Here is a 26610-nt window from a genome sequence, read left to right as displayed (position 1 = left end):
GTTGGCGAAGCGTGTCTGAAACCCACAGGGCAGGTGGGCAGGACGGGCAGACAGGTGCTGTGGGGTGTGAGCACACACTGTGCTTCTCTTCATCAGGAAGCTTCCATTCTCCTCTTAAAGCCTTTCAACTGGTCGAATCAAGCCCATCCAGATTATCTAGGATAATCTTCCTTACTTATAGAAAATTAATTCTAGACTTTAATTACATCAACTAAATGCCTTATAGCCACTATGGAGAACAGTATGGAGGGTCCTTAAAAAACTAAAAAAATAGAGCTACCATATGACCCTGCAGTCCCACTCCTGGGCTTATATCTGGAGAAAAACATGATCTGAAAGTATGCATGCACCCCAATGTTCACTACAGCTCTGTTTACAATAGCCAAGATATGGAAGCAACCTAAATGTCCATGGACAGAGGAATGGATAAAGAAGATGTGGTACATATATACACAAAGGAATATTGCTCAGCTATTAAAAAGAATGAAATAATGCCATTTGTAGCGCCATAGACGGACCTAGAGAATGTCATACTGAATGAAGTAAGTCAGAGAAGGAAATATCATATAACATCCGTTATATGTGAAATCTGAAAATAAATGATGCAAATGAACTTACTTACAAAATAGAGACTCACAGACTTAGAAAATGAACTTATGGTTCCCAGAGGAAAGGGATAGTTAGGGAGTTTGGGAAGGTCATGTACACACTGCTATATTCAAAACGGATAACCAACAGGGACCTCTTGTACAGCACATGGGACTCTACTCAGTGGTATGTGCCAGCCTGGATGGGAGGGGTGTTTGAAGGATAATGGATATATGTATATGTATGGTGAGTCCCTTTGCTCCTTCCTGAAATTACCAGATTATTAATTGGCTATACCCCAATACAAAATAAAAAGCTTAAAGTTTGAAAAAAAAAAACCCCACAAAATACCTTTACTGCAATACCTCAATTAGTGTTTGACACATAGCTGGAGACTACAACCTAACCAAGCTGACACATAAAACTGACTGTCACATGTAGTAACTACATCTTTTTTTTCTAAAACCTATATTTTAGCTGGTGCAGTCTAGTTATAAAAATGCATAATGAGTGTGAAGGAATGTAAAATGCGGTATTTTTCCTAACAGCATGAGAGTACGGTTAGCCATGCCCAGCTACCTAGAGCTCATCAGTCTTCCATGTTTGGAGATACCTTTGTATACAACACACTAGTTGTGATTCCGCCTTGCAACTCACTGTGACGTCACACGGAGAAGCAGTGCAGCAGGCTGTCAGAGCTAGGAGTAAAGCCAGCCTGGACTCAGAGCCTGACTGTGCTGTGTAAGAGCCACGTGAGTGCCTCTGTGACTTAACTGCACAAGAGGTAAAAACACACTGCCTCGTAGGTTCTGGTGAGATTAGCTTGAGAGACACTTGTGCAGTGGAAGGCAATACAGATACATTCATGCAGAGATATGTGCATGTATGTGGACAAACACACGTGCACACATAAGCTATTTTAACAAACATCCATTTATATACAAAAAGATTCATAGCCACAGTGCTTAGTACTAGGCACACCGAGGTAAAGCTATCATAGTCTCATATCAAAGTGCTGGTAGTCTGGAGGAGGAAGCTGTCATTAAATTGGTAATTTCAGTGTGTTCTATACAGGCTGTAATGCAACACGTTTAAAACCATAAAAAGGTCTCCTAAATGTTGAGTAACTGAAAGCAATATTAATTAGCTAGAAGTCTGTTCTTTGAGTATATGCTCCTTGGATGACCGTGAGGACCAACTCTGCTTTCATAAGGAATTACTGTGTGTTAGGGTTTAAAGCTCTGGGCAGGCAGCCAGGAGAAAGGTGATCCGATTCCTGGAGGTTGGTCAGGTGAAGAGCTCAGACAGTATGGTTTATTTACTTTTTCTATTTATTTATGGCTGTTCCTGTTCTTAAGACAAGTTGAAATGGCCTTCATAAACACCAGCTCTGCAATAAAATTTCAAAAAAATTAAGTTTAAAAGAAATGAGGATGAGGGGAGAGAAAAAGTAAGGTTATAAAGTGGAGCAAGGAACTTCACTGGGAAACACACTGTAATTTATGAAGTATGGCATTGTTTCCTGGTAACCAAAGCAGCTGGAGAAACACCAAGAGTTAGACAACCACCACAAAGGAAAAATGCATTTGTTTCCAGGTGAGACAAAATTTTCCTTGAAACTGATGCCAGTAGAATTTCTTTCAAAGAGCCCTGTGAAGAGACCAGTGCCTTTAACAGTACAACAGTAAGCCCAAGCACAAACAGAAAGCTGCATGCACAGCACATATGCATTTACATATCGATGTGTACACGCACACACACACATACTCACACACGTACAGTGAGGAAGACATCTCTGAGGAAAAGACATGTTCTGACGCTCCTTTTCCTCCTTGCAAACCAAACAGTTAAAATGACATTTGAAAGAATAGCAGTGTCCTTTGCAAATTCATCTCAGCAGTAGCATAAGATGACAGAACTGATTTAGAGAGAGGTCTCCTGCCCTAAATTCTCTGTGGAATGTGCCAGGATATAAATAAAGGAAAAAATAAGTAGAAAAAGATCTTTGTATCTTGGGCAAGAGACGCTTTGATAGCTGTGGGACAAGGATGGGACTCCATAAGTAATTTTCAAGGTGCATTAATTTAGTGAATGTTTATTGGACAACTACTATGCGCCTGACTTTAAGCAAGGGACTGGGGCTAGGATGCCTAGTCATCTAGAATCTTCCTGCAGAAGGGCTTAGTCTTGAGGAGGAGGAGGTATATAGAAATAAAAATCTCTCTTGCACTGTAACATTGGTAGAGGGAAGGGATATGGGACACTTAGGACATTGGTAATGGTGCTGGTTAGCTGAGATAGGATCAAAACAGATCACAGAAAATGCTCAGGAGGAGTGTTTAAGTGGGAAAAAAAATAAGCTGCTACAGTTATTTTGGAGTAATGATATTATTTCTGCTGAGATTTTTACAATATTCATTTCACATTTTGGGGAATTAATACTAAAGTAGCTTAAAGTGCTAACAGTTAGATGCACAAAATATTCATCATAGCAACAACAGCAAAAAAAAAAAAAAAGGAAAACAGTGCTTAAATATCTACAAAAGAGGCGATCTGTAAAATTATGGTGTATTTTTATGGTGGGCTGTAATTGTCACTGGAAGCGTTCACAAAGAAGACGTAACTACATGGACATATGCTTAGAATCAAATGTTAAGAAGAGCAAAGTATGCCATTGAATTATCGGCTCGGTGTGATTTCAACTTCCTACACGCACACGCTGGAGGATGGAAAGGTATCATCCTGAAATACCAGTGGCCGTTATATAGGGGAGGTGTGATGAATTACTTTATTTTCTTTTAAAGTTTTACCATGTTCAGTTTTTCATTACTGTACATTAGTACTTGAGAAAGAAATACATTGAAAGCCACTCCAAACTTGGGGTGTTTGGAGAAGGATGGAAGAGTGGTTCCTTCAAGTTCAGTCTGTTTCTGATGAATTAGTCATTATTCCTCTGGAACAGAAGCTGAACCTTGAATTTAAAAATAAACTTTACATTTTGTTTTAAATTCTAAGCTTTTGCCATCTCACAGTTCATTTCTACTGTCCACATCCCGCCCTGCCCCACTGCAAATTTAAATGAAGCGAGAGTAGAAAGCATATGAGTTTAGAAAATCTGGTTTTATTATCTGTTTCTGTTGGCACTCAGGGAAGAGCTGAAAGAAAGGGCAGATCTTATTGGAGATAAAAAGGACCTCAGCATAGCCATTTTAGAGCTGAGAGCGCTAAGGCTTAGTTAGGAGGGGTGGTTTGTCTGTGGTCATGTGGCTAGTTTATAGGGTCATTAGACATCATCATGGTACAAGTGGGGAGAGTAAGGCAGAAAGGATATGGCCCAGGATTCAGTGTTGTTTTGGTGCTGATGGTGGTGGTGTTTATAGTGATAATCATGCTCAATTAGAAGCTCAGTGTACATAAGAGAGTAACTTCAGGATGCTTTCTTTTAAAACCAGAAGCACAATGTCACAAAGGGATTTATAAACTCAATACTAAATCAGATGGAACTTAAGGTCTAGATTTAAGCATTGCTGTTCCATGAAAACTCAGAACATGTCAATTTCAGAATAGAAATGTTTATCTCCATATCTGAATTTTAAAATTCATTGTGCATATGTTCTGTGATTTAAAAGTAACAGTCTCTTCCATTTTTCTTATTCTATTGCAAATTGCAATCGCACCATGCCATCAAAAAGTTATTTAGTGACAACTTCTGGGGAGCCAAAAAGTTTCCTATAATTTGCATATATTTTCCACATTTGGAATGTTGGTGATTACGTTTTTTTTGTGTGTGTTCACTTAAAATAATATATTATTATTGAAAATAAATATAATAATAAATGCAAAATGTTGGCTCTAACGACATATGCTAAACATTTTCACAGTGCAGCACAGCATATGCTTAGTTCTTCATTAAGAGATTTTAAAATAACTCGTATTTAGCAAGAATACATTATCTTTTATTCAGAATTAATTATATGCTGTTTTGTGTACCATAATTTAAAGTGCTACCCACTTCTAATATGTAATATGCAAAGGAAACTATGGTTACAATTCATTAGAATTGGCTTCTTTCCTTTGCAATTTAGTGGCATAATGAATACATAGAGCTGAAATGCTATTTGTTACTTGAATCAAAAGTTACATGAAATGCTGATAACTAACAGTTACAAATTCTTCATTTTTTTAATCACAGCATGCCTCAAGAGAATGGAATAAGTCATGAGAGTAATTCAGGAATAATTAGTTATTTTGCCATTCTTTGATAGTTTTAAGAACAAAATTTTAGCAGGGCTAGAAGAACATTTAGAAATCATTTTGTATTCTTCAGACACAGAGTATTATTAATGTTTGGCATGCCCAGGCAGACACTTTTTGAAAGCAAACTATGACTTTTATAAAGAATTTGATTCTAGGTATATATTAAATAAATGTAACATATCTTCTTAAAAATGAGACTCCTTGTCCCAGGCAATGACTTGGAGATGTTTTAGTTGTCTGGTTAAGTGTCTGCAAACTTCGTTTGATCATCTTCTGTTTTCTAGTAGTAAGGAAGATGATGCTGAGAGGTTAAATCCTTAGTGAGGGTAATACAGCTCATGACTGGGATCCCAGAGATGGAGTTGATGTCTCTTTGCTTAGGTAAAGTTGCTACCTGGGTTGCATGCAACTTACTCTTATTATCACTCAGCATTAATTATTACCAAGAAGTTCAATAAGCGAAGCCCATGTGAATACCATGTTACAGAAAACTAGCTAAAGGATAGCTAAAGAGAACATACTGTAGAGGACAGGAAACTCTACTTAGTGTTCTGTGGGGAACCGAATGGAAGAAAATCTATAAAAGGGGGGATGTATACTTCCCAGGTGGCTCAGTGGATAAAGAATCTGCCTACAGTGCAGGAAATACAGGAGATGTGGGTTCAATCCTGGGTCGGAAAGATGCCCTGGAGGAGGGCATGGCAAGCCACACCAGTATTCTTGCCTGGATAATTCCATGGACAGGTGGGCTACAGTCCATTGGGTCGCAAAGAGTTGGACTCAACTGAAGTGACTGAGCACACACACATATACGTGTAACTGATTGACTTCACTGCAGAAACTAACACAGCATTGTAACGCAACTATACTTCCCCAAAAAATTAACTAAAAAAAACCTAAACAGACTAGGACAAAAGCAAAGTATATCAAAAGTGAAAATGAAAATTCCTAAATGCATTTTCCATTTTTGAACTATATGATGACATCCTGACTTTTTCATTAAAAGTGACAGGACCTTAAATAATACTACTACTGCTCATGCTGACCAGGGTAGAATAAGATGAGCACTCTAATAATTTGCTGATGGGAGTATCAGTTAATACTGGAGGGCATTTGGCAAAGTGTTTCTTGAGCTTAAACATATACTGACCCTTTGTCTTAACTGTTTTACTTCTGGATATCTAGACATATGAAACACTCTGAAACACAAAAGATCGAGTCACACAGAAAGGTTCTTGCAGATGATTTCTTAAGGTCTGTAAATCATACCTCAATAAAGCTGTTAAAAATTGCTCACTACATTTTTTTTTATTGGAGTCAAAAGTGAAAACATGCTAAATGACTAGCCCTAGGAGGAAATCTTTAAATAGTAACAGTTCATACAATTTAGATTTGAGAAGTCATTTGTTACATATATGAGGATATTTTTAATAATATGGGAAATACTATGGAAATGTGATATAGTTTTATCAGAAGATGAGTAATAAAAATTGCATGCAAACTGCAATCTCTACTTTGAAAACTAAATTTTAAAAAGCATGGCTAAAATAATTAGGTATCAATAATAAACTGGATGAAAGTAATAATGATTATCATTGGGTGATAAAATTATCAGTAGTTCATTTTTCAGTCATTTGTTTGTTTATTCAGTCAACTTGAATTTGTTTTAAACCTCTGCATTTTAAAAATGTCCTTCCATGAAAATGCATTACTGTTAAAAATTAGTAAAAGGATGGTTTGAAAAGATCAAAGTGAGTTGGCCTCACACAGAGGCATCTTGGTGCTATCAAAGGATACATGTGTGGCATACTTTAGAATAGATTCAGCTGTGATCCAAAGATAGTCCTTACCTGTGAGGAGGACCCAGTTAAACAGGATCGGCAAAATCCATTATCATTTCACTTTCTCAGTCATTGTAATAGCGTATCATCCCTGAGATATCACTTGGGACATGTTATATCACAATCAATTCACTGAATGCAATCAATTTAAATAAATCCTCCCTTTTACCTTTAGCCAACAGTGGGGTTTTTAATTTCCATTCTTTGTATCAGTTATAATCAAAAGTGTTAAGAGCCTGGAATTCAGAATTTGCTCACTACAGCAGCGTGTGGTGAATGATTGGCATTAATATGCCAGCCCGTGCTGCTTGATACCTTCTCCTGGTCAGGCCATCGGTTCCAGTCCAGGATGTAAACGTATTTCTTGCAACTTGTTAACTCAATTACACAGTCCTCTGAATTGCTGCAAACATTTCTTATACAAAGCCACTTGCAGAGTCTCTATGGTAGCTGACACTTCGTAATTCCTAAGGGAAGGTATGAAGAATTACACTAAATTCCCTGGATTCTGAAAGAAAGGGAAAGTGATTAACATGTTGAAATTGCTTGGGCTGCACCGCTGTCATTGTTGGAGGAAGCGATCCTGTGTCAGGTGCAAAATGTAATAGCTCTGATCACCCCATACCTATCTTCCAGGACATTTCCAATTCACACCTAACTCTGAAGCCTGCTCTCAGTCAAAAGATTCCAGAGTGTGCTGGTCTAGAGCTTCCTTTCATCTCAAATGATACCATATTTTTCTCATTAAAAATTCACTCTGAAGGTCCTAAAGTCAAATATTTGACTTAGAAGTTTTCACACACACACACACACACACAAATTAAATGGACTTTCTCTTTCTCTCTGTCATGGAATATCTAAGAGCATATAGTTCTGTGGGATGCCCAATATCGAGGCCAAACCCTGGCCTTCAGAGTGAAAAGTCTTAGGACCTATTTCCTTAAAAGCCCTGGGACTTGTCTATTTTACAAGAGTTTACACACCCTCTCCTTCTACGTTTCTGGGGACCTTGTTTCAAAAGAAGCTTCTAGGGCTCTAAGCCAGGCCTTGTGTGGCTGGATGGGGTGTAGGCTCTGAGAAGCTCTATTTTTAATAAGTCTCCAGATGATGGTGAAGCTTTAGAAAATTTGAGAAGACCTGCATTAGCGCTTGTCCATTTTCAGAAAGCACCCACCCCCACTATCTCATTCTTTACTTCTAAAGGCTATCTTGACAGAGGCACATGGATACTCAGAAAGGGAGAATAAGCATTCTAGTATTCCCACACCAGCAGGAATGAGTCTAAGACTTGACTTTCAAAATGTGCTCCCTGGGGGACTTCCTTGGTGATCTTGTGGTTAAGACTACTCCTCCACTGCAAGAGGCATGGGCTCGATCCCTGGTTGGGGAACTAAGATCCCATATACTGCACAGTGCGGCTCAAAAATTTAAAAAAATAAAATTAAAGAAAATGTGCAGCATCCATATCACTGGGGTGGTATTAGAAATGCATTTAGGATGATCCACTTGGGGACTTTCTGAGTCAGGAATACGTGTGGGGTGGGGTGCATTCTGAAGATTCATAAGGTTTGAGAACCACCGGTCTAGAGTGTGGGTTCCCAGGCTCCTTGCACTAGCTGCATGCTTCGTTTATGAAAAGTGTTCACCTTTGTGATTTTTGTAAAGCATGAGACAGGGCTTTCCTTCAGAACACAGTTTCTTTTAGAGAAGCTCACAGACTTAAAGATGCAGAAGAGATTTTAGAATCAATGTCTAGGCAAATGACGTGATGCCTTTAAAACAGAGAATGGTCCTACCAAGAAGGGAATAGTTTGATCTTTTAAAAGTAGCCCCCAGCTAGTCTGACAAGACCCACTGGGTTTGATATTAAAAGACGGGCTCCTAAGTTGAAGCTGGTTCAGCTGAATCTGGGTATTCACATGTACCAGCTGTGCAGCTTTTGGGAACACTCAAGATTATCTGGCAGCCTTACTTTTTCATATCTGAAAAAGATATAATGAGAGTTCCTTTCTTTCACATGGCGATTCTGAGCATTAACTCAGGCAGCAAGTGAAAAGGGCTTTGCTGAGGGCCCGGTAATCAGCAAGTGCCCAAAGAATGTTAGAAGACCTGTAACCATGGATATGCATTGCAGTTTTCTGACCTTTTCTTCCCTCATTTTAAATTGGAAGTAATTGTAGGACCTAAAAGTGGTGAGTTTCAGTAATAAAACAGAACTGAGTGAATCTTTGCAGCAATGGAATCTCAGGTCTTCCTATGAAAGATGAAGGGCAGAGACTGGACCTGTCTGTGTCCTCAGCCTCAGAGGGTTTCAGCACATGTTCAGCACTCGCTGAATAGACATGTATATGATTAATCAAGGCTCAGTTTTTAAAGAGCTAAATATTTTCAGAATCTAGTTATATACTGTAAGTTATTTTGTCTACGATAATATTGTTTATGGTAATTATGCTTATTATCTTGAACAAAATCCTTCTTCTGATGCTCCCAACAACTCCATGAGGAAGGTAGAGTTACTTACCTTGTTTTACAGAGAAGGGACCCAAGTCAGAGAGCTTGGGTAAACTATGGTGGAATGGAGTGACAGTTTGGGTTATCTGACCTCAGGGCTGCTGCTGTTGAGTCACTTCAGTCGTGTCCGACTCTGTGCGACCCCATAGACGGCAGCCTACCACGCTCCCCCGTCCCTGGGATTCTCCAGGCAAGAACACTGGAGTGGGTTGCCATTTCCTTCTCTAGCGCATGAAAGTGAAAAGTCAAAGTGAAGTCACTCAGTCATGTCTGACCCTCAGCGACCCCATGGACTGCAGCCTTCCAGGCTCCTCCATCCATGGGGTTTTCCAGGCAAGAGTACTGGAGTGGGGTGCCATTGCCTTCTCCGGACCTCAGGGCACCCATGCTTGATTATTCTACTTGCTGCTTCAGCCCGCTGTGTGACTTTGGTGTTCTCTAGAAATAAGCAACAGGGGTGGGCAAGGTTAGAAACAAGGTTTTAAGTACCTGTGGGAAACATGGAGAAAGAAATTATGCACTTGGATGAATAAGTGATGCTTTAAAAAAAAAATTCTGTAGCTATAAGCCAATTAACTCCTAGCCAAAGTGAGAAAAGAAAAGCTTTTTAATTTTGTTGTTAATATAATTTTAAACTCTGTTCCTGTTAGCTATAATAGAGAAAACACAAAGACAGCTGTGCAGCTGAGTGTACTGTCCAAGGAGAGGACCTCTAAACCATCACTCCCCAGGGGGAGGGAGAAACTTACCTGGCAGTCCCTCTGCAGAAGTGTGACTGCTTTTCTGACTTGTATGGTGATCGCCATCTCATCTCCAGACACTGCAATTTAGTTTTGCCTGTTTTCCTTGTTTTATCTTTAGATAGTCCTTCTCCATTTACTTCCGTCTGTAGGTGCTTCCATCATTCCCTGTCACTGAAGAAATGGAATCATTTATCCTATGATACAGGGTTTCTCAGCCTCAGCATTATTGATATGTGGAGAAGGATAATTTTTTTCTTGGGGGTGTTGTCCTGTGCATCCTAGGATGTTTAGCAGCTTCCCTCTACTCATTAGATGCCCACAGCAGCCCCTTGCCAGTTGTGACAACCAAAGATGTCTCTAGATACTGCTCAGTGTCCCTTGGGGCTAAAACTGCTACCAGTTGAGAACCATTGCTCTGGAGTTTGGCTCTGTCCTCTTAATCTTCTGAAAACTGGATCTTGGATGAATCTTAATCACACCCAGATTCAATTTTTGTGTTTATTTTGTTCATTGCTAAGACTACTTTCTAGGTGTGAAACTCCCCCCCGGAGGCACACAGAGTCTGTAATTTCTTTCCATGATGCTAGTGACCACTGGCACCCAGTGCCTAAGGGGGCTGAGGGTGTTGATATTCCAGTTCTGTAATCGCCTTGCCATTGATTTATGGGAGTCTTTGTATGAAGAGAAGCCTGCCTCAGCTACAATTCAGTTGCCATTATGGCTTGTGTGAGAAAGGTGTGGGATTTCCATTGTCCTGGATTTTCCATTGTCCTGGGATGTCTTTCACCATTAGCCAGCCTTTACCATTCTTACCATTTAGACATACCCGTCTCAGCTTTTCAGTTCCATTCAGTTCAGTCCCTCAGTCGTGTCCGACTCTTTGTGACCCCAAGGACTACAGTACACCAGGCGTCCCTGTCCATCTCCAACTCCCAGAGCTTGCTCAAACTCATGTTCATTGAGTTGGTGATGCCAACGACTCAGCTTTTAAGGCCCAACTTATCAAATGAGTCAGGACCTAGAGTGACCCCTGGCCTGGCCTGTAAGATCAGCTGGTGCCACTGTGATGCTCGGGCTCAGTGTCAGACACACCATGTTGGGCATGATCATTGGTCACGATTGGTCCCTATGTCCTCTCTCTCTTTCTGCATCTCGATGCCAAGATTTGAACCACGAAGCCAGGTACCTTGGAAAGAGCACAGGCTTGGCAGTGAGACAAACCTGGACCCAAACTCCAATTATGAGAAGTTGCTGCTGGGTGATTCAAGTGGATCCTCAAAGTTCAGAGGCTTTGGTGTCTTACTTGTCAAAATAGAAACAGTAAGCTCTCAGGGACCTGTTTTTAAGGATCAAGTCATTTGGAGCAGTGCTCATGAGAGATACGTTCAAAACACATGTATGGTGTTCTTTCCTGTTAAAAGAGGATCTTCTAGGGACTTCTCTAGCACTCCAGTGGTTAAGACTTCCAAGGCGGGGGGTACAGATTTGATCCCTGGGGAACTAAGATCCCACATGCCTCATGATGCGGCCAAAAAAATGTAAAAAGAAAAAAATTTTAAAAAGTACCTCCTGTTTAGGGAGCAGTCGTCTGGGCCATGCTTACTACATGTGCCCTTGTGTGCCCTCTCATTTGACCCCCCTGCAGTGCTCCTACCCTGTGTGGCAGGGAAGAGGAGGTTTACAGCAGTTAAGGGGCCTGCCCAAACCTTCAAGCCGACATGGTTGACTCTTGACTAAATTCAGACCTCCCTAGTGCCAAAATCCATTCTAATATCCCCTGTACAGCCTGCTTTTAATTGGGTGCTTAAGTTTTGAATGAATGGATGGATAAATGATTGACTAAATAAATGGTTATAAGAAGGTGATGCTAGAAGTTTATTATCAAATGGTTCTTTCCTCCCAGAGGGCCTGTTTTTCCTGGAATTTAGTTGAATCTGGACTTTTTATTTCACATTTGGATTGAGGCAAGAAAAAGAAGGCGGCTTGTCTTGTGGCTCAGGCAGTAAAGAATCCGACTGCAGTACAGAAGATCTAGTTCGATCCCTGGGTCTGGAAGATCCCCTGGAAAAGAGGATGGCTATCCACTCCAGTATTCTTGCCTGGAGAATTCCACGGACAGGGAGCCAAGCAGGTTGCAGTTCATGGGGTCTGAAAGAGTCGGACATGACGGAGCAACTGGCATGGATGCACACAAGGAAAAACTCGGGTTTTGGATGTGGATGTTGGGGCAAAGGGGAAACCAGTGTGGCTCTGTGACTGTCCAGTGCTGCAGTCTGCATGCTCCTCACCTCTGCTCAGACACTGCCTGGGACTTGTTTCTAGCTGTTCCCCCTTTTATGATGAGGGGCTCACTGGTCTACACCATCCTACTGGCAGCAGAGCACACTGGGAGAGGTCCGCGTTCCTGCCTATTCCTGTCTACATAGCTATTACCTACTAAAGGGTGAGTTTCCTAGCTGTCACCCAGAGCTCAGTGCAGCTGGGAACCTGGCCAGATGTCTGGATGCCACTGGGAGGCATGTAAGCTGGCACAGCCCAGGAAGCTGAACCTTCCTGAAAAGGATGTGGGTGGACAAGCAGCCCTGTGGTTTCCTGCAGGGGGTGGGGACCTCCTGTCCACAGCCTCTGAGTGGAATGTTGCCCAGGTGGGAAGGGAAGGGGAGAGTCTGGGAGCTGAACTCAGACTGAAATGAGCAGCAGCACTGAGGAAGCCCTGGGTGTGGTGCGTGGACCAGAGTGGGTCACCAGCACCACCATCTCCTTTGCTCCCCTCACTCTCGGGAATGCTATGTAGGCTTTCTGTGACATTTATTTGAACTTATTTTGTATTCACACTACAAGTCACATCTACGTTTTCAACACGAATTGATTTTAGGTTTTATTTACGAATATATTCAGGGTGAAGATATTTGAGTGATAAGATTGTGTGATTTAGAGAATCCAAAATACATGCCCAGGCTCCCTTTGGGGACGTTCTGGGGTTTTATCTGGCAAACACCAGTCTACTCCGATAGACAAAGTCATCCACAATTTAGATCGGCTCTATTATATTGCAGTCGATAGCGGACACTCACCCTCCCTATCTTGTGTGACCCATCCTAGCACTACCGTTACACTGAGTGCTCATCCTTGCAATGCCATTAAATTTTCATACCAATTTTAAGTATTTAAGAGAAATAATAGAGAAGTGAATATAGAGAGGTGCATATATGTGCAGTATTATCCAATATGATATATATTCAGTATAAATTATAAATGTATATTCAATACGAAATATACTCAGTATATATAAATTGTAAACATGTGCACTTTCCTACATAATAGCAAATCATTTGAGGGACGAGTTTTACTAAGAAAATACAATTCTATCTGGCAATGATTTATGGGTTGATTATGTCCTGGACTCTGTCATTCCATAAAATGCTGGAGACAAAAAGATGCATAAAGTAGGACACTTGTCCTAATGGAGGTCATGGTACATCAGGGAGCAAGGCATGTGAAGAAACAATCGTAAAGGAAAAAATCACAGGGTAAAGAATGGACAGGTTAAACTGCCAACTTTTGTACATCAAAGATATCACAAGCAAAATTTTGACCCAAGAGCAAATCTGGGAAATACTCAAAATTGATATGATCTAAAGAAGTATTTTAATATTTGAATGAAGAACTCTTGCAAAGGGATAAGAAAAAAATACCATCACCCCTAATCATACAACTCCCAGAATTGTACGTGTGATGGTACACACACATACACACAAACTCTCACATGAAAAATTCAACTGTGTTTGCTATTTAAAGAAAGAGAAACTCAAGCAACATTGCATTTGCACCTTTTAAAAAATATATATGGGTGGAGCAGTTGCTACCAAGAAGGGACAGGGGAGTGTAATGGGCATTTCCACCCTACTTGTGGTGTGTTAATTGAAACATCTTTTCTGGAGAATAATCCACAGTGTGTACATAGAGCTTTAAAATAGAACCTCTTTTGTACCAGTAATGTTACTTGTAAGCATTTCTTCTAATAGAATACACAGGTATATAGACAGAGATTAATGCACAATTGTTTGCTGCCTTGTTATTTATAATAAGAAAAAATTAAAACTACCAAATAGTCCACGAGTAGGATGTTGAATGGTTACATAGTTTGTTGAACATCCTAACTGGCAATAGCAGTTACCTTTAATAGCAGAGTTCCTGAAGAATCTTTAGAAGTGCTGAGGTCAGGTGCAGTAGAAGAAAGCTTTCACTTGTGTTTAATAAGGGGGGGATAGTGGAAGGAAATATTTATTTTCTCATTTATACATTTTATTTCTCAAAATTTTGACACTAAATATGCATTCTCTGGTGGGTTTCCCAGGTGGTGCTAGTGGTAATGAACCTTGCCAATGCAGGAGACATAAGAAACTCAGGTTCAGTCCCCGGGTTGATCCCCAGGGATCGAACCCACGGGTTGATCCCCTGGAGAAGGCAATGGCAACCCACTCCAGTATTCTTGCCTGGAGAATTCCATGGACAGAGGAACCTGGCGGGCTACAGTCCAGAGTGTTGCCAAGAGTTGGACATGACTAAAGTGACTTCACAGGCACGCATTATTTGGTAATTACAAAAATATCAATAAATAAAACCTAAGAAATGAATTGATAATCATAATGCAATGTGAGTCAAGAATTACACAAAGGAAAGAGAGGTTTACAGGAGATTGATAAATTAATTCCACTTGATGAGTCGGGCAGCGAAAGCTGGAGAAAAGAGGTGGGTTTTAAAGACTGAGACATAATTTGCCCTGCGGAAAAGGGAAAGGTTGTTTCAGGCCCTTCAGGAGTGCGTGTTGTGCAGATGACAGAAGCATAAACACACCTGGAAGGCTGAAGGGATGGAGGTGATCTGGTGTGACGGGACCACGCACTCTGCAGGGCACAGGACTCAGCTGAATCAAGAAAGGTGAGAGATGCCAGGCTGTGAAAGGCTTTCCACTTTCAGACCATGCACAAAGGAGTTTAAGCGTCAGAATGTAATCGCCGAGTCTGGAAGACTTGGAGCTGAATGCCGATTGGGGAAGACACGCATGCATACACAGAGTAAGATACATTTCATAACACAAAGTAAAAGCATGTACAATTACTTTTCAGAAAACATCTTGGGGAGGACTAAAAAAAAATGGTAGTTCAAAAAATTACCATACTTAAAAATACTCTTCTCCCCACCACTACCACGGTTAACTCTTCTCGTCCTTCAAGTCTTCCTCGTCTTTAATAAATATGTTGGGGAGGCTATTCCTGACCAACTGTTCCTACAGCAGCAGTTCTTTCCTCCTGGTTATCTATTAATGATCACTAATTATTAATAGACTGTAGACTTTGTGCAGACAGTGAAGAGACCTATTGTATACGCCTCGGTACCCCCAGCAACTAGTAAATAAATCATGCTCAGTTGGAGTGTCTACCTGAATGACGTTACCATCCCTCTGCAAGTGAAAGGCTCTGTCAGAATTCATGCAGTGGCCTACTTTTGTAACTTTGCATGACTCAGACCACGCCTAGTTTAGGAATAATGTAGGCATATTGGGCTGGAGTAATGTCACTTTTAACACACATGTGGGTGTTCGTTTTGAAACTTGTTCAGCTTGGAGACAAAAAATGGCTGAATAACACATTGTTTGAGGTCAGGCAGTCAGCTGCCACAGATTTCCCAAATGTTAGTTTGGCTTTATTCCTTCAGTTTCTGCCCTGTGCTAAGAGGCTCTGAACTCTTCTGAGTGACTGATTTCTGGATCCCATCATGGAAGCATCTGCTGTTACCTGCCTCATGATCACCAGTGCAAAGTCCTAGAGGAAGCAGCACCTGATAAATGCCTGATGGGCTGTTCATCAAAATGATTATTAGACTAGAATTCTGTACGTTTTCAGACTGATAACACCATCCTATAAAGTTTCTGGGAAGTTCTAGAAGAAAATATCTGTTTCTTACAGTGTGACAGGGCATTTTTTAAATTGTATTTTAATCGGAGAGTCCATGGTTTCCTTTGGGGACTCTCAATGCCTTATTACAGTCATAGTATAATATGAAATACAGTTAGCCCTCTGTATCCACAGGTTCTGCATCCATGGATTCAAACAACTGCAGATCAAAAATACTTGGAGGAAAATTCCAGAAACTTCCAAAAAGCAAAACTTGAATTTGCTGCATGCCAGCCACTATTTACATAGCATTTACATTATATTATTATAAATAATCTAGAGATGATTTGAAGTATATAGAAGGATGTATGTAGATTATATGTCAAGATTGCACCATTTTATGTAAGGAACTGGAGTATCCACGGATTTTGGTATCTGTAGGCCAGGGGACGGAGAAGGCGATGGCACCCCACTCCAGTACTCTTGCCTGGAAAATCCCATGGACGGAGGAGCCTGGTAGATTGCAGTCCATGGGGTCGCTAAGAGTAGGACACGACTGAGCGACTTCACTTTCACTTTTCACTTTCATGCGCTGGAGAAGGAAATGGCAACCCACTCCAGTGTTCTTGCCTGGAGAATCCCAGGGACAGGGGAGCCTGGTGGGCTGCCGTCTATGGGGTCGCAGAGTTCGACACGACTGAAGTGACTTAGCAGCAGCAGCAGCAGGCCAGGGGAATCAATCCCCCTTGGATACTAAGGGACAGTGTTGTTGCTGATGCTAATACTAAAGATATTCTGTCCCTGATGGCTCAGATGGTTAAGTGTCTGCCTGCAGTGTGGGAGACCCAGGTTCGATCCCTGGGTTGGGATGATCCCCTGGAGAAGGAAATGGCAACCCACTCCAGTAGTCTTGCCTGGAAAATTCCATGGACAGAGGAGCCTGGTAGGCTACAGTCCATGGAGTCACAAAGAGTTGGACACAACTGAGTGACTTCACTTTCACTTTCTTTCACATTCTGTCCCACTGCTATCATAAATGCTCCTGTTCCCATCAGGAATGCTAATGTATCACATGTCTCAAGCAGAAGGCAGAGGTTTTGAGCTCAATAAATACATGTGTATTTACTCCCTAGTAGGGATCTGTGAATTGTTTTTCTACACATGGAAACAGCAGAGTGAGGGCAAGAAACTGCAAGGTCTTGTAGACAAACACCATCACACAATTTAGCTCTCTTGATTTCACTCTCAGTGTTGGGGACGTTTCTTTGACTTTTATATTTTGTCAGAATATATATCTGTATTTATATCTAGATATAGATATGGACGAGATTTCCAGAAGAATGAACAGACGATGCCATGATTTTGCCTTCAGTGATGATGTATCTCCTGGGGGAGGGGTGGGGTTTTCTCAAGCCAGTGATCATAGTCCGAGAATCAGAGGATCAACATAATTGCCGCCTTCTGCTTCAGAAGCACTTGAACTAAATGTCTCTGTGTTTCCATGTCTGTGAATGGTGTGAATGTGGGTGTTAAGCACACAGAGAACGTACAGATGCATTTCTGGCTAACATGAATTGAAGCGAAAATATTTGGAAAGAGTCGGCTTTATCCTTGATACGAAGAGGTAAGATGCTGCAAAGTCTTGAAGATGAACAGAATAGTGAATGATATAATGTTAAAGCCGTTTTATCAATCGATCCCATCAAATGCTTGGGAAACTTGATATTGCTGAGTTTTATAGCTGTGCAATGACTTAATATTTAAAAGGATTTCCCCCTTTAAGCATACTGTGTTGATTGCAAAAACCTGTACAGTTCCTTTTATGGTACCTCATAATTCACTTTTTCATTGTCTTGACTGTGAGAAACGTGTTAGGATATGTTGGGCGTGAGATGGAGCATTTGCTAATTTTATTTTTCCTTTCTTTTCTCTGCTGGCATTGTGTTTCTGCATTCGAGTACCATGTGTATAATTAGCCTATGCGATAGCTTCAGTTTCATTGTTATTAATTATCCTTTTTACATTAAATTTTCACGTTTCTGCCACAGGCACCTTATGGTAACAAATATTTTCTTCTGGAGCCAAGGAAGAAAGTACACACATGTAATGAGCTTCTATATCATGCCAGGCTCTTTGCCCCATCACCTCATTTTACCCCTGTGTAACCATCAACAAAAGTGCTTATACACATTTTTTCTTAAACTGACATTTAAAGAGATTAAGTGATTTTCAGGTTTTCATATATTGGGATGGTAGAGTCAGAAGTTACACCTGCTGGTGTCTTGGCTTCATCATGACCTTTGCATAGGGTGTTTGCTGAGGAATAAGAACCTTGGGGATATTTTTTCCACTTAGAAATAACCTGGAATTATGGAAAGTGCATGGAATGTGCAGTCAGGCAGGTCTGCATCACATTTATGCCCCTGATACCCCTTAGATGCCTGTTGGAGATTGATTAGACTCTCTTGAGGCTTAGTTGCCCCTTAAGAAACAGGGTTGACCAGACTTCTCTTCCCAAATGTCTGCAGGATTAGAAATACCACGCTCTCCCAGAATGAGCTGGATCACAGGGAGCTAGTCATCTCCCTTTCTTATTTCTCCACCCATCCTTCATTTTCCCAGGCTGTGAGCCACTGACGGAGGTTATTGATGGCTTCTGCAGGTGGAAAAACAGCTCAGTGAGCCCCAGAGAAGGACAGTTCTCTTTTTCGGTCTGTTTGCATCACCCTGTAAAAAGAGAAAAGAACAAGTGAAGACAGCCACGCCTTTCAAGCTGGGGTGCAGGAGTTGGAAGAGGGGTTTGTAGGAGATAAATCAAAGAAAATTGTCTAGAATTGGTGCAAACGAAATTTGAGCTTAATAAGTGCTGGAGTGGTGAGGCAGAATTTGTGCTCCTCTATCTGAAAGACAATTTACTGCACCTCCAGGGGAAGGCATCTTGTTGGCAAAAGCTCGGAGGCACAGGAGCACTAATCTCATCCTGCTGAGGACCTGAGACTCACAGCCTTTCTCAAAGGCAGAGCTCTAGGCAGTCAGTCAATGCCCCTTCTTTCTTGGCATACCTCCTTTACGGAAAATATTAGGTACTGCTGCCCTGGTGACTCAGTGGTAAAGAATCCACCTGCCAATGCAGGAGATGCAGGGTTCAATCCCTGGGTCAGGAAGATCCTGGGGAGGAGGAAATAGCAACCCACTCCAATATTCTTGCCTGGAAAATCCCATGGACAGAAGTACCTTGTGGGCTACAGTCCGTAGGGTCTCATAGGGTCAGAACTGAGCACACACACATACACACATTCAAAGCTCCCTCCCCGCCCCCACCATGAACTAGGTGTGGGGTAAACCAAGTGCTCAATTACACCAGGAGAAAATGACAAATATGTGTATATCCAGGGAGTTTCTTATTCATGTTCAACTTCTTGGGTGCTTTTTTTTTGGACTTTGGGAAAGATAATGTTATTGTTCACGTGTCATATTAAAGTATGTGTTTATGAATGATCTCACTGCCACAATTTAACCTTGGTGACAGCTCTGTGAAGAAGACCTAACCATTTCCATTTTATAGACAAGATTGCTTGTTCAGAGAAGTTCAGTGGCTGCCCCGGGGTCACACAGCTATTTGGGACAGAGCTGTTCCATTCGATGCCATGTGGTTTCACTGGCTTTTCAGTAGCACTTTGTCCAGGGACAGTATCATGGGAGGATACGGCTGTGCCTGTTCCATCAAAAGAGATAGATCTGTAGGGCTATATTTCTTGTTAGAGGTAGATTCTCCTGAAATACCCTTTTGGCTATACTGTGAAAGCCAGTGATTCAAAGATCCTTGCCAAAGGATCATCATAAATCCTGTTTAGACACAGAAATCCCTGAAGGAAGAAAGGTTCTTTGCAGTGGCCCACAGCCTGGAGCAAGTGTCCAGAAGAGGGAAATTTGCAGCCACGCTTGAATGAGAGCTGAGGGGCTTGTTTACATGGGCAGGGACACAGATGGTCCCATAAGTAGGATTTGATGAAGAGTCCCCCTCCCCCGACATGGAGAGCGGGTGAGGGCTTTTGGACAGTGTTGTCTGAGTGGCCACTGTCACATGTGGATTCTTATAATCCCCGTCCTGAGTTGTTATGTCTCATTCAGAGACAAGCAAGCTTGTCTGATATTCTGTTCCAGACCTTGGTGAAAACTGAAGGCATGGCTGACAGCCATTTCTTCCAGTCCTCTCTCCCTCCATCCCTTTAGTCAAGTCAGGCTGGCAGACCAGTCTGGCAGTACACACCCCCAAATGGTGGAGAGAGGAGCAGATCACCAGGCAGGCAAGCTTATCCTTCTGTCGAGTCAGTCTGCTCATGTTTGCCAGGATCCACCATGTGTAGGACACAGTGCTCTGTGCTCGAGGGTGTGAGATGTGAGGGAGGAGAATGGTAAGCGTGTGCGTGTGTGGTTAGGGGTGCTTTCTTCCTTTTGAAGGGATATTCCCAGGCATCAGCATTTTAATAAAGAATATTAACCGTTTCTTCCACCCCAGGATGGAAGACACTTTAATATCACCACAATAAGTTCTGCATTATTTTGTATAACAGTTAGGAAGAATATTATTTGGAACACACACACTCTGAGGAAGGCTTGGGCTTGGAAACAGAGGTGAAAATCACAAGGGTATGTCCATGGGAGCGTCTTACTAATGTTTATGTGCTTGGGTGCTTTTTTTGGACTTCAGGAAAGGTAATGTTATTCTTCATGTATCATGCATAAATCTATATGAATTATCTCACTGCAACAATCCTGTAAGGTAGACACTGTTAGGGTCACTTTCCAAATAAAAAAGAAGGTTCAGAGAGGTTAAGTCACATGCCCGAGGTCACAGGGCTAACATGTGAGGGGACGGTCCTCTGAACCCAGGTTGTTGTTCATTCAGCACTCAGTCATGTCTGCGACCCCAGGGACTGCAGCATGCCAGGCTTTCCTGAACCCCAGGTTACTAAGTCCAAACCAGCTGTATTCCTGTCCCTCCCTGGAGTTTTACTGCAGGGCATTGAAAGACAGTTAATGTGGGTATGTTGAACAAGCGCTGTTTTATTATGCTTATCACAACTTAATCCCTTTGGAGCCTTGGTGTTTTTGCAGTGCTAACTGATGCACAGCCCTGTCCTGTCCTCTGTGACATTCCTGTCCCTGCTTCCACATCCAGGCAGAGGAACCAGGGGAAGAGAAACTTAAATGAACGCCCCAAAGGGCAGTCACTGGGAGTCAGTGTGTATTTGCTTTATTCTGTTTGTTTGATTTAGAACAAAACAATGAGTGTTCCCTGCCTCTGGGTCCGAGGACTTAGCTTCAGATTTTACAACAGCGGTTCCTATGAATAATGCAAGAATTTCCAGGTTGTCTGAAAATAACCATGGCATCGAAGAGACACACGGAAATGAAGCTCAGGTGTTTACTTCCTCTTCCCCATGTCCCAAGCTCAGCAGCCTCAGGAGGTCTCAGTCCTCTCCCCACACTTACTGGAGGAGAATCTGCATTTTAATAATATCCTTTGTTCCTATAATTAATGTGACTTGCCCAGTACCTCCCAGCCAAGACCAGGGCCAGGATGAAGTGAGTGGGTCACTCAGCAGGGTCTAAAGTTTGCTCCAAATGCAGTGATCAATGTGAGCAATATTTAATACAATATTTTAAATACATATACATATTTAAATTAAAGGTACCTGGACATCCTCAGTCTTCTCCCTTCTAGATCCTTGGGAGAGAGGGTGGGAGAAAAGGCTAGAGAAGTTCTGGGAGCTTTGATTTCTTGTGAAATTGCATTGAGTTGTTTCTATTTTGGTCTGCATACCTCTATATTATTGGATTTTCCATAACTGTGATTATACACAAAGAATGGACTATTATAACCCAAACATTTAAACTCCGAGTTCAGTTTGACTCCTGAACATAGATCATACTAATGATGCTGATAACGATCAAAGTAGTAGGTAAGGTTCATCTAGGGCTTGCAATATGCTAAATGCCTTCCATGAATGAACTTATTTCATCTATACAGGAACCCTATGAGAGAGGTTCCATTTTTATTTCCACTTTAGAGATGAAGAGATGGAGGGGTACAGAGGATAAGGCAGCTTGTCTGAGGTTGTCCAGTTAGTAGTAACTAGCAGGGGTTGAATTCAGATCCAGACAACTTGCTCCAGAGCTTGCTCTCCTGCTGCTGCTGCTAAGTCGCTTCAGTTGTGTCCGACTCTGCGACCCCATAGACGGCAGCCCCCTGGCTCCCCTGTCCCTGGGATTCTCCAGGCAAGAACACTAGACTGGGTTGCCATTTCCTTCTCCAATGCATGAAAGTGAAAAGTGAAAGTGAAGTTGCTCAGTCGTGTCTGACTCTTAGTGACCCCATGGACTGCAGCCCACCAGGCTCCTCAGTCCATGGAATTTTCCAGGCAGGAGTACTGGAGTGGGGTGCCATTGCCTTCTCCTTGCTCTCCTTACTACTTAACAAATCTACAAAGAAAATAGTGTCGGGGTGGGGGGGGGGTAGGGAGATGAATTTACATGGTATTCAAAGTTCTAAAGCAAATTTATGCAGGTTTCTTTTCCTTCAGTGTTCAAGTATTAGATTGCCAAGTGTCTTTTTAGCCTGGAAAATCTGTCCCTTTTTACATTTTTTATGTTAAAACGCTCTTTAAAACAATGAAACAAGAGCAATAGACGATAGTAGTTGCCTTTCAAAAATGTGCCTAAAATTTTGGCTGCCATTTTCTTTTTAATTAGGCCAGGAGTGGGGCGGGGCAAAGATGCTTTTCCTTGGAGGGGAGGACACATGTTTCAGTCTCCCCTGCCATGCTGGCCGCACCTGTGAGCCCAGGTGGGCCCCCCCGGTGGCCCTGCCCCGCCCCTGTCTTTGCTTGCTCCGGCCTTCCTGGCTGGCGTCTGTGTGGGACTCATTAGCAGTGGGTGTGTGTCTCGCCACAGTGGTTTATTCACAAGGCTGCCGGCGGTGCCAGGGATAGTGGCCGCCTCTCTGGCTGCCCGGGCCAGTCGCCGCTCCCCACTGTCCAGTACAGAGCTGGGCCGCACCCTCTCACGGCCCTTCAGCCTCTGGAGTCCCCGTGGGAGGTGCCCTGGGATCGAGGAGGGAAGGTACCTTGGAGATGGACTGTCGCGGCCGGCTCCCGCCTCTCAAGGAAGACTCTAGGCGGCCAGCGCCTGCGCGGTGACCTCTGCGATGGTGCAGTGAGTAGGCACTGAATTTAACGCGCCTGGCCTCTCCATCAGCCAGCTCCCGTGCAGGTGCCGGCCGCAGTGGCTGGCCCGGACGTGGGACGGGAATGATGGCACAGGGATCCCGGCAAAGGGAACAGGCTCTGGCGGACACAAGCTTAGTGCGGGTTTTATTTACGCCCCGCCCGGGCTATCGCAGCTGTCCCCTCCGGACCGCTCTGTACGATGTGCGCTTTTTCTGTACCTGCTACTCCCGACCTCCAGCTGATTTGAGGTTGGTTTTTAATTCCGGCTTGGGCGCTCCTGCTGTCAGAGCCAGGGCCCGAGGCTCAGCCTGAACTGTTGATCCTATTTTAGGAGTTTAGGGAAGTTTGTTCTGGCCCATCGGTGAGAGAGCTGGTGTGAGCTGGGACCCGTTGCCAGATTGTGGTGCCTGGGGACATGCACTTGGGGCACTCCTTCCATCTTTGTCTTTGTCTGGTCTCCTGCTCATTAAACCTTCCTGGGCCTGTGGAGTTGACTACCAATTGGTGCCTGACCTACTTACAGGCTCCCTGTAAGTAGGGAGCCACTACATTCGCCCTCGCTCATCATAATAAACGGATCATAAAGGCTGGTTCACTGTGATTCAAAGTGGACTCATTTTAGAATCCTTTCTACTTCCTGAGGTGTGTATTTGTGCATGTGGATACATGTGTGATGCATGTGTGTGGATTCATGTACGCCTGTGTGTGTGTGTGTGTGTGTGTGTGTGTTGTGCAGCTACCTGAATGCAGGCTGGCATGTTCCTCGTTGCTATGCTGGTGCTTTGCTTATGGGAGCAGTCCTGTGCTGTGTATCAGGGTATTGTTAACAGGCTTGCTGTTTTCCCTGCATCCATCTCCTTTCATTTTCTACTTGGAGCACTTTCTCGTGAGCAAGGGTGCTCACATTTTCTGCTCTTGGTGTCAGCTCTGTTTGCCTCTCTTCTGCCAAAGGGCACCATGGCGTTACTCAAAGGACCTTTTGAACTGTGTGTTCAATGAGTGAAGAGCTCATTCGGGACGGTTACTGGGACAGCACACGCTTCCAGCGGGTCCCGGTTGCCTCATTGCTGGGCCGTGACTCATGCCTTTGGCGTCTGCCTCTGCTGATCTCAGAAGCCATGTGGGAGGTTGGTTTTGTTGGTGCATCCCGGGGTCTGTGACCTTTTCAGCACCGTTTTATCTCACATTTTGAAAGATACTTCCCCCCTCTCCAACAAACTGCAGTTATAAAGTAATAACCGATCTGTGTTCTCATTTTTAATTAATCGTATATACATAATTGCCAATCAGAGTTTCCAATCAGTATGAGTTAATCAGCCTTAACATTTATTTATTCACCCAGCACCTTCTCTGTGGCTGACCTATGCCAGGTGCTGGGAATAGAAAAGGGAACACGAATCAGTCTTAGTGGGAGTTTCCAGTATATTCTGTTCTTGTTAACTCATCATTTTAACTTGGGGTAGAGTTGATTGAGCTCCCTCTGTGTGTCCAGAGTGGCACCAGTTTCCTTGAGTATACCACCCCGTTTCCTGCTCAGAGCACTCCAGTGAGGTAGGCATTTGACACACCACTTTTCACATCAGGCAACTGACAGAGTTACAGAGTTGAGTCATTCACTCCAAGTCACATTTAATCACAAAGCAGAGGATTTGAACTCAGGATTGCAATACTCTAAAACTTTTCCATGGATATTACAATCACTAACTCCCTGAATTCCTTCCTTCTCTTCCCTACTGGGTAGGTGTTTGCTTTCATGGGCACGAGAGTGCCGTATGTTTTCTCCATGTTCTAGTGTTTCTGGTTTAGGGTTCTCCCTCCCCCTTTTTCTGAGATATAATTGAAATATAACGCTGTCCTAGCCCAGGGTGCACCATATAATGATTTGATATATAGATACACCACAAAATGATCACCACACTCAGTTAACATGGATCGCTTCACATAGTTACATATTTTGTTCTTGTGATGAGAACTTTTAAGATCTACTCTCTTGGCAACTTTCAAATATATAAAACATGATTGTTTGAAGTCTCTGTTTGTACTTAAGTTTGAGGTCTCTGAAAACCCTAAGTACAGATGAGTGTGTTGCCTCATAGAATAAATGGAGCTGCAGGCTTCCTAAGACATTCAGCTTACTCACCTCCTGCTTAGATGAGGAAACAGAGTAGCAAAGGGGTTTGCCTGTGGTCACACAGCCTCAGAGTCTGGACATGTACTCAGGACCCCTGACGTGTTGCTCACAGCACATTTCCTTGTTACTGGCTCATCTGTTCTCTCAAGAGGTCTTCTGGGTAATTCTCTTCAGGCTGGCGGTAAGAGCAGCCAGCATTAGAGGAGGACATGGGCTCATTAAGGGTGGAGTCTAAGTTTGTCCACCCCTCTGTTCCCAGTCTCCAATACAGCCCCACATCCACCTAGGTGGTCAGTAGGTGCGTGTTGGATGAAGGAACTGGATGAAATGAAGGGGGGCCTCCAGGGATAATCCAATCGTGCTACCTTTTTGGTACTTGTTGAACTCCCTTCTTGCATCCTCCCACACCAAAGGGTACTTTAGAACCAAATTGATGATATCAATATTTAATTGGACACTTTGATGATTCAGTCATTTAGCATCATAAACTATTTTCCTGTTTCTATTTTGGAATAAATTGGCTGGTTCTTTTGGTATCTCTCGGCAGAATTTTTTTTTTTTTTTTTTTTTGGCTCTACGGGAAATTGATGGAGGGATTTCAGTATCAGGCTCCTGGTTCCCTTTGGGTGTGGCCACCTCATGTTATCTTCTGTGCAAGAGAGATGCTGCCAGTTGCCTAATGAGACTTTATACAATTGCAAATTTATGTCTAAGACAGATAATATCTTTTTTTTTTACATTATATAAGAAGTGAGGAAGAAGAGAGGGGAAAAACCACCCACGGTTCCTCCACTCTGACTCATAAATTGTCCTTATTTTTCTCCTCCTTTCCAGTACTCAAGAATATTTTTACATCATCGTAATTGGAGTGAAGATTTTGTTTCATAATGAACCGTGTTGAAAAATTCCAACATGTTCTTCCACATTGCTTTACAATTCGCATAATTTCAGTTTGGGGAAGGACTGCAATTTCATGCAGGGTGTGTACTGTGTCTTACTTTAAAATCGTCCTATTACAACAAGGCAATTTTGGCTTTAGGTGAGCAGAAAGATATAGTTATTATTGAGAATCTGGGTGAAATAGAATAGGATTAGAAAAGATTTGCCATACCTAGAAGGTCCTGTACTTCAAGTCAGTTATTCCATATCAGCCAGCTTGTTAAAAGCTCAAGTGCTCTGTTTCCTTAATGAAAAAAGGAACACTTGAAACATTCACAGAGAAGCCGAGAACTGGCCAATATCAGAATTTTTTGGTCCTTTTCTCTATTTTTAATAATTTAGAATGTTAAAATGCCATTAGAAGCAAGCATCCTTCCTAATTGCCAGAAGCATTTTCCTCATTTCTGAAAATGGGTAGCATTTTAACTGGCAGCCAAAACAACCAAAGCAATAAACAGTGAAAGCTGAGTA

At 42.5% G+C, this 26610-nt stretch overlaps 1 protein-coding gene across 2 annotated transcripts in view; it reads left to right on the top strand.

The window, feature by feature from the left end:
- Positions 1-26610, top strand: part of CDH11 (cadherin 11) — a 154142-nt gene that overhangs the window by 21331 nt on the left and 106201 nt on the right. The window contains exon 1 of one of the 2 annotated variants that reach the window (XM_005218749.5): positions 22770-23055. The exons of the other annotated variant lie outside the window; for it this stretch is intronic. The gene's annotated coding sequence lies outside the window, so the exon portion shown is untranslated. Of the gene's footprint in view, positions 1-22769; positions 23056-26610 lie in introns of those variants that run through there. 2 annotated transcript variants of the gene reach the window in all.

The sequence above is a fragment of the Bos taurus genome, chromosome 18, assembly GCF_002263795.3.
Source record: "Bos taurus isolate L1 Dominette 01449 registration number 42190680 breed Hereford chromosome 18, ARS-UCD2.0, whole genome shotgun sequence".
NCBI classification, from domain to species: domain Eukaryota; kingdom Metazoa; phylum Chordata; class Mammalia; order Artiodactyla; family Bovidae; genus Bos; species Bos taurus.
The sequence above is the reverse complement of the archived record's forward strand: the minus strand, read 5'-3'. Positions and strand labels throughout refer to the sequence as shown.